The sequence below is a fragment of the Antrostomus carolinensis genome, unplaced genomic scaffold (assembly GCF_000700745.2).
Source record: "Antrostomus carolinensis isolate BGI_N321 unplaced genomic scaffold, ASM70074v2 scaffold4117, whole genome shotgun sequence".
NCBI classification, from domain to species: domain Eukaryota; kingdom Metazoa; phylum Chordata; class Aves; order Caprimulgiformes; family Caprimulgidae; genus Antrostomus; species Antrostomus carolinensis.
Window position 1 is genome coordinate 78,486 of NW_010326500.1, and position 6,636 is coordinate 85,121.

A 6,636-nucleotide genomic window follows, 5' to 3' on the forward strand; every position below is an offset into this window, starting at 1 on the left:
AGTGGTCAGGAGGCACTCTTCTGTGATTTGATGCCATCAGGCTCAAGTTTTCTTGCCCAACACTGACCAATAAAGATCCCAGAAGATAAAAAAGTGCTGTGGCCTCTGTATAAATGGCAGTGTCTGAGGCTGTTCATCAGCGTGGCCCAAATTTAGAGGATTTTGCTGGCATCCAGCTGCAGTGCAAGGCAGACATGTTGTTAGTATGGTTCCTGTGACCTTTTCTTGTAGCACAGTTTCTTTTCTGTGTGTAACCAACTAGGTAAAATAGATGCTCACTAACTGATGAGGTGTCAGGAAGGTGCTGGTGTGGAATAGAAAGCAATATGAAATTGTGATGCTCTAGATATTTTGGGGGAGGGGTGATAAGATTTTGAGGTAAGAGGTCACAGCCTTGGGTGACTTAGGATGCTATTAATAGCCTGTTAAGCATCACGTCTTGCTTTGAAACCTGCAGTTACTGGCTGTGGCAACTGATGGCCTCTATGCGTGTTGGTGGTTTCCACAGACACCACTGAAACCAGCGCTCTTGCCTTGCCACTGCCCTCCCGTGGGGAGCATGGTGGAGCCCCAGTGACACTGTGCTGCAGATAGTAGGGAGTGATCTGTGTAGCTGGATTGTTTTCTTAACACATCTGCTTTCCCTTTGAGAAATCCCATATATAAGCAAGTCATACATGACTATTTTGTAACAAAGAAAGAAGCTTTCTCAGGGTGGAGCGTGCTGGCCATCAGCAAAAAGATGTCCCAGTGCTGCAGGATGGGCAATGGTAGAGGGCCTTGCTGCTGCCCAGAGAGTGTGATTTTCTTTAAAGAAAAGTGAATTTGAGTGCTGGTTGCAGAGCAGTCTGCCCATGGTCTCATTTCTTGCTACAAAATGATTGAGGTGCCTCTCATTTTAGTGTTTTGAGGGCTCGTGATGACTGGAGATGAATGAGTTCCCCAGCTGCAGCTATCCTAGCCCAGGAGGCTCATGTCCATGGGGCTTGCTTGCTCTTTGACTGCAGCAGTAGCCTAGAGCTCTGAAACAGTATCATGGCTACAAGCCCAAGTGATCTTTGTGTGCTATGATTCCCATCTCCCAGGGGAGACCCTGCCTTTGTCACCCTCCTATGACAAATGGGTGGGAGTTGTTGTGCCTCACCATGTCCATGTAAAAAGAAGGGAGTTTGTCTAAGGCGTGTGGGTCACTTCACTGTCAACAGAGATGCAAAATTCCCCAGGGTTGGTCCCAGCATCACCAGCTTGAGCAGAGCCTAATTAATCTGCATGGTGTGATTTAGTGGATCAAGTCTAAATGCATGTGAACATCTATCTTTGTTTTCTGTAGTTTTGAAACCAGATGGGAAGCTGGGAGAAGGCTGATCTTGATGAAAATGTAAGTTTAGGAGCCTCTGGTAATATTCTTTTCAGAAGCCTATAAAGTACAGCCTAAATTTCCAAATAAATCCAAAGTATCTTTAAACATAGGCCTTCTGTCTCATTTGCAGTTACAGGAACAGTAGCTGGGCTCCTGCATCATTTTGAAGGTCAATGGGCCCTGAGTCTTTGGTATCTGGAACACTTATTCAGAGGTATCCCTAGCTCTGTACTGTCTATGTCATGTCTTTCCCAGCTATCAAGGCAGAGAAATCATTCCTGGGGTATGTTCTTGTAAGAACACAAACCTAGCCCTTTCAGTCAGTTGACTAGATAAGATGGTGCCATTTCTGTGGGTTGAAACGAGGACCATGTGTATGTAGACAAAGAAAGTTGCCTGGATTAAATTAAAGCTGTGATTAAAAGCTTTGTCCATCAAACTGAGGTAGAACCTGCAGAAGAACCCTCAGGACTTGGGTATGCAGTTGGTTTAAGGTGCCTTCAGGTGAAGTGGCTGCATTTGCTGGGCAGCAGGAAATATATGTGTGTCTGTTGGCCCTCCTTGATCATGGATGAACTGCATCTGAGCACAGGCTGGTCATTCTCTCTCCTCACTGATGCATAAACACACTTGTGCCTCTGATGATTCACAAAATTAGCAGTCAGAGCTGACTGGAAATAAGCAGTTCTTTGAATGGGAACAAGCATCTAGAGCATTTGCGCCTATCCAGCTTAAGTAGTTGAAGTTCACAACTTAAATCTTATCAGCATAACTTGTTCTGCCCCTTCACCCAGTTTGGACATCATTCAATGCGTAAATCCACAGGAGATGTCTCCTTGTTAGAAAAGACGGGCTGCCAAAAGGTGCATTAGGAGTTACTGTGTTGGGAGACAGCCAATAGTGCCAAAATTGGAGATACTGAGTGGCTGGAGGTGAGGAGTGCTCTTTATCTACTATTTTCACTAATTTCTCTGGATCAAAAATATGGTGTTGGTTAACAAAATGTGCTTTGGATAGAAATTAGGAAGCAACTTTGGCATGAGGAAGGGCCAGACTATCATACCAGCAATGCTGAGGCCAGAGTATTAGAAATGGGCTGCAACTCAGCAGTACAGTGCGCAAGGGTGCTCAGTGACTAATAACAACAACCTATTCTTAAGCAGGGGCTTCCTCAGTTAGAAAATACTGAGAAGGGGAAAGATGTCAGTGGACTGGCTGCCCACAGGATGACTATGAACCATCAATATGATGTTCTTGTGAAAAAGGCAAATTTAGTGTGAGGATCCACCAGGTGAGTTTTGATGGGCTCTAGTCCCCCGTGTGGTGCAGTTGTGAAGAATGACAATGTTGATGTCCCAGGATGCTGGGTGTTCATTACACAAGGCCATGTTGAAGCCTACAAGAAGGCTGAGCAAAATGAAAGGATTGAATTTTTGGAAGGGGCAGTAGCCTAAACTGAAGGATAGTGCTGTCAGAAGAAGAAAACCGTGAGAAATGGTAATGAACATACCTGGGCTCCAAATTGGGTGGTTTTCTAACCATCATGGTCTGGAATATCCTCCTCCTATAAACAGAAGTGTCAAGAAATCTGGCCTTTCCCTGAAGTGACATGCTACAGGGGACTAAACGACAGGCCCACAGTAGCAGAGGATTGGCTTTGATGGTCTATAAGACTTTATCCAGTTCAGTGCTCCCACACAAGCTGTTGGTTAAACTGCTGCAAGTTTTGTAGCTGGTTTGTGAGCACTTCAGTGGAAGCCAGTTGAGAATGTATTGCTGAGAATGTATGGAGGCAGGCATTTGTAACTGGTTTAACTACAGAATTTTGCAGACATTTAAACTAAGCTTTTCTAAGCTCTGTGTTCACAAGCCCCGAGTTTGCTGAGGCAAGATAAGCCAAGATAGATCAAGGGACCACTGATTTCGGGGAAGTGGCCCTGTACACATTCACATTGATTTAACTACGTGATTTGAAAGCTTTTTATTAGATGCCACAGCTGTGATTTCCTTGTGTTGGTAAGGGCTCTGATGAAGGAAGTGAGGGATGCTCAAAGAATTCTTGCCCAGGTGGGGTAATTAAAGACTAGAGAGAGATTTGGAAAGCAAAGGTGGTGCCTGATCATCAGTGTATGCTTGGAGTGGTCTGTAGCTGCTGCAACCTTTCTCTGAACTAATGCCCCTGCAGCCATGCTCCAAGACAAAGCCTCTGTCCTTGTCATCATGATTGCTGTAATAAGAGGTAAATGTCAGCAGATTTGTCAGTACAGACTTAAAATACTTTTTGTTTGTATTGCTAACTCTCACTCAATGATGGTTTCATTTCTGTATTTTAACGGTGGTGTAATTTGAATAGGAAAAGTCATATCTGCTGGAGGAAACCTTTTTTTCCTTCAAAAAAAAGTGGGTTGGGTGGTTTTGTTTGGGTCAGCTTGGCAGGATCAAAAAGTCAGCAGGCAGCCCAGAAAAATTAAATTAAGCAAGGCTGCCACGTGATGCACGTTCCGCTGTAGTGTCACGCAGGGCATGGGGACGGCACTTCCTCCAGCAGGTTGGGCTGAGCCGGGCACGGCAGGGAACAGGGGTGGGCAGCTCGCCCGCAGGTTGCACCTACTCTGCTCGCCTATGCTTCACATCCAGGAGTTTGGTTGCTCTTGCCTAAAGACCTGGGAGCCTCCATGGTCTGTTTCCTAAGTTGTGAGCAGATGAGGGGCTGCACTGGGTCAGAGGGTGGCCTGAAGCAGATGGCTGTGGCAGAGTGTAAGAACAGAGGGTGAGCAGGTGGGAGATGTCTGCAGCTCCCTCTGATCTGCTTTCTGTACCACTTTGCAGCTTTCACCTTAGGCTTTGAACCTTTGTTACATTCCCTGCTGCCCCAGCCTCAACCAAGCTAAGCATGTTCCTGTTCAGGGAGTATCTCTTCTTACTCATTTAGTACCTGCTGTAGCACTGACCTGAGGGGGTCTGTAGGTAATGGCTCTTTAGAGCTCAGGAGATAGTCCAGGAGCTTGATCCATTTGTGCAGCACTTCTGATGGTTGTGGGGGGGTTGAGACTCAAATGCTTTTCCAGCAAAGAAGCAATGCTGTGCCAGATCAGTGTTGCTGCTTCATGCCCTCACAGAGAGGAACATCTGGTTCCCATCAACACTGCGTCACCTGACTTCTGCCAGGAGTTAATCTGCAGTTTCTAGTGCCACAAACAGATACCAAAGGCTTAGTCATCTCCATTAAGGCTCCTGATGTTGGTGAGCCAGAGGGTCCTGATGAAAGATGTACTCGCCTTTTCTGTTTGCTGGGAATGGTTTGGGCTGCAAAAGGCAGCTGGAGAAACTGGGAGCTCCTGGCAGCTCCCCAGGGCTGATGTCCTTAGTTGGGTTCCTCCTGCACTCACGTACCACCAGGCAAAACAAGGGGAAAGCCACTGGAGCAGGTTGGGGGCAGTTTATCTGTGTCCTTGCTTTTAATGGGAGTGTAAAACAGTGGGTATCTAGACCTGGCTTCTCTTTGTTAAAGTGGTACTGTTGTTTGAAGAGGCTGGAAACTACTGTTCTGACCATGGCTGGAAGGAAATGAGATGGTTTTGTTTCAGCAACAGGGGATATTTCTTGCCTGGAGCCTTGCAGGCGTGTGTCAGGGCTTCACTGGTGGATAGGTCACACTGAAATATCTTTTCAACAGAAATCCCCATTTGGAGAAGTTAAACTTTGTGGGTTTTATTCTTTTCCCGCTTGCATCCTCCTTTCTGAGATGTAACTTTGCTTAGTTCATTGAGTTATTCTAACCCACCTCAACGTGAGTAAAATCAGGAGGAGCTCTTGTATTTTTAAATGCAGCTCTGCGCGCATTTAAAAACTGCCAAATATCAAGGTTACTCCTAAAGCCACTGATTTAAAAGAACCACTCAAAAGTGTAGGATTTCACTTTGACTCACGCTCCTTTTCTTTTTATGGGAACATCACTAACACTCTCCTTACTTGATATGGTTTTGAGCCAACAGGAGCTGGGATAGCCCCTCTGATGTGTTTGAATTTCATAGGAAATTAAACAGACTCCAAGGTGAGAGAGGTAGTTAGTAGCACGTGTCTGTCTGTTTTTGTCTTGGGAGAACGTTTATAAGCCAAAGTAAATCTTAGACCTTGTGTTTTCCCCATCCAGATACTGACACGATCCAGACATCTGACTTAATGTAAAGACTGACTTCCCAGGAAGAATTTGTGTGATCATAGAATCATAAAATGGTTAGGATTGGAAGGGACCTTAAAGCTCATCCAGTTCCAACCCCCCTGTCATCAGCAGGGACACCTTCCACTAGATCAGGTTGCTCAAAGCCTCATCCAGCCTGGCCTTAAACACTTCCAGGGAGGGGGCATCCACAGCTTCCTTGGGCAACCTGTTCCAGTGTCTGACCACCCTCACAGTGAAGAACTTCTTCCTAATATCTAATCTAAACCTCTCCTCTTTCAGCTTAAACCCATTTCCCCTTGTTTTATCATTAACTGCCCTTATGAAAAGTCCTTCCCCAGCTTTCTTGTAGCACCTTCAGGTATTGGAAGGCTGCTGGCTGAAAACTGAGTGCAGGAAAGTCTGGGTCAGAAAAGGATGATTTTTCTACAGTAAAGTCTAAATGGGTCAGACTTCCTTTAGCAGAGAGTGTGCATTGTTTAGGGTTTCACTTATTAAATAAAGCAGAGGATTTTTGTCACTGCCAGTCAAACAGCAGCAAATTACAGATAAATTGTCAATGCGACATGATAAATTCATCATGGTATGAAACCAATGCTCTGCTCAAACAGCACTGCTAACAAATTCCTTGTGACTTGATATTAATGTTGTGGTCTAGCTTATTGGAGATAAAGAAGTTGAATAGGGTATGATTTTAATATTAAACTAAGACACATACTGAAACTTAAAATTTATCAGAAGCTAATTAAAAAGTCATCTTTATTTACTGTAAGGCTTCTATATTTTCTCTTTTGATAAAGAGAAAAACTACTTGGACTACCAACCCTTCCTTATGCAAGGCAGATGGGTATTTATAGGGAAATTTTAACTGCCAGCTTCAGTTGGGTAATTCTCATTAATGAGGTAGTTTGGGCCAGCAATACTGAGGGTTTTGACAGATAAGCCTATGACTAACTGCAGCAATTTCTGGGGCTGCCACCACAACCTCTCTCAGCTCTCTTAGCTTGAACTGGCACTGGAAGTCATTTTAACCTGTTTCCTGTGCTACAAAGTGTAGCCCTGAGCTCAGGTGCCTCTTTGTGTCTGTTCCGGGGAG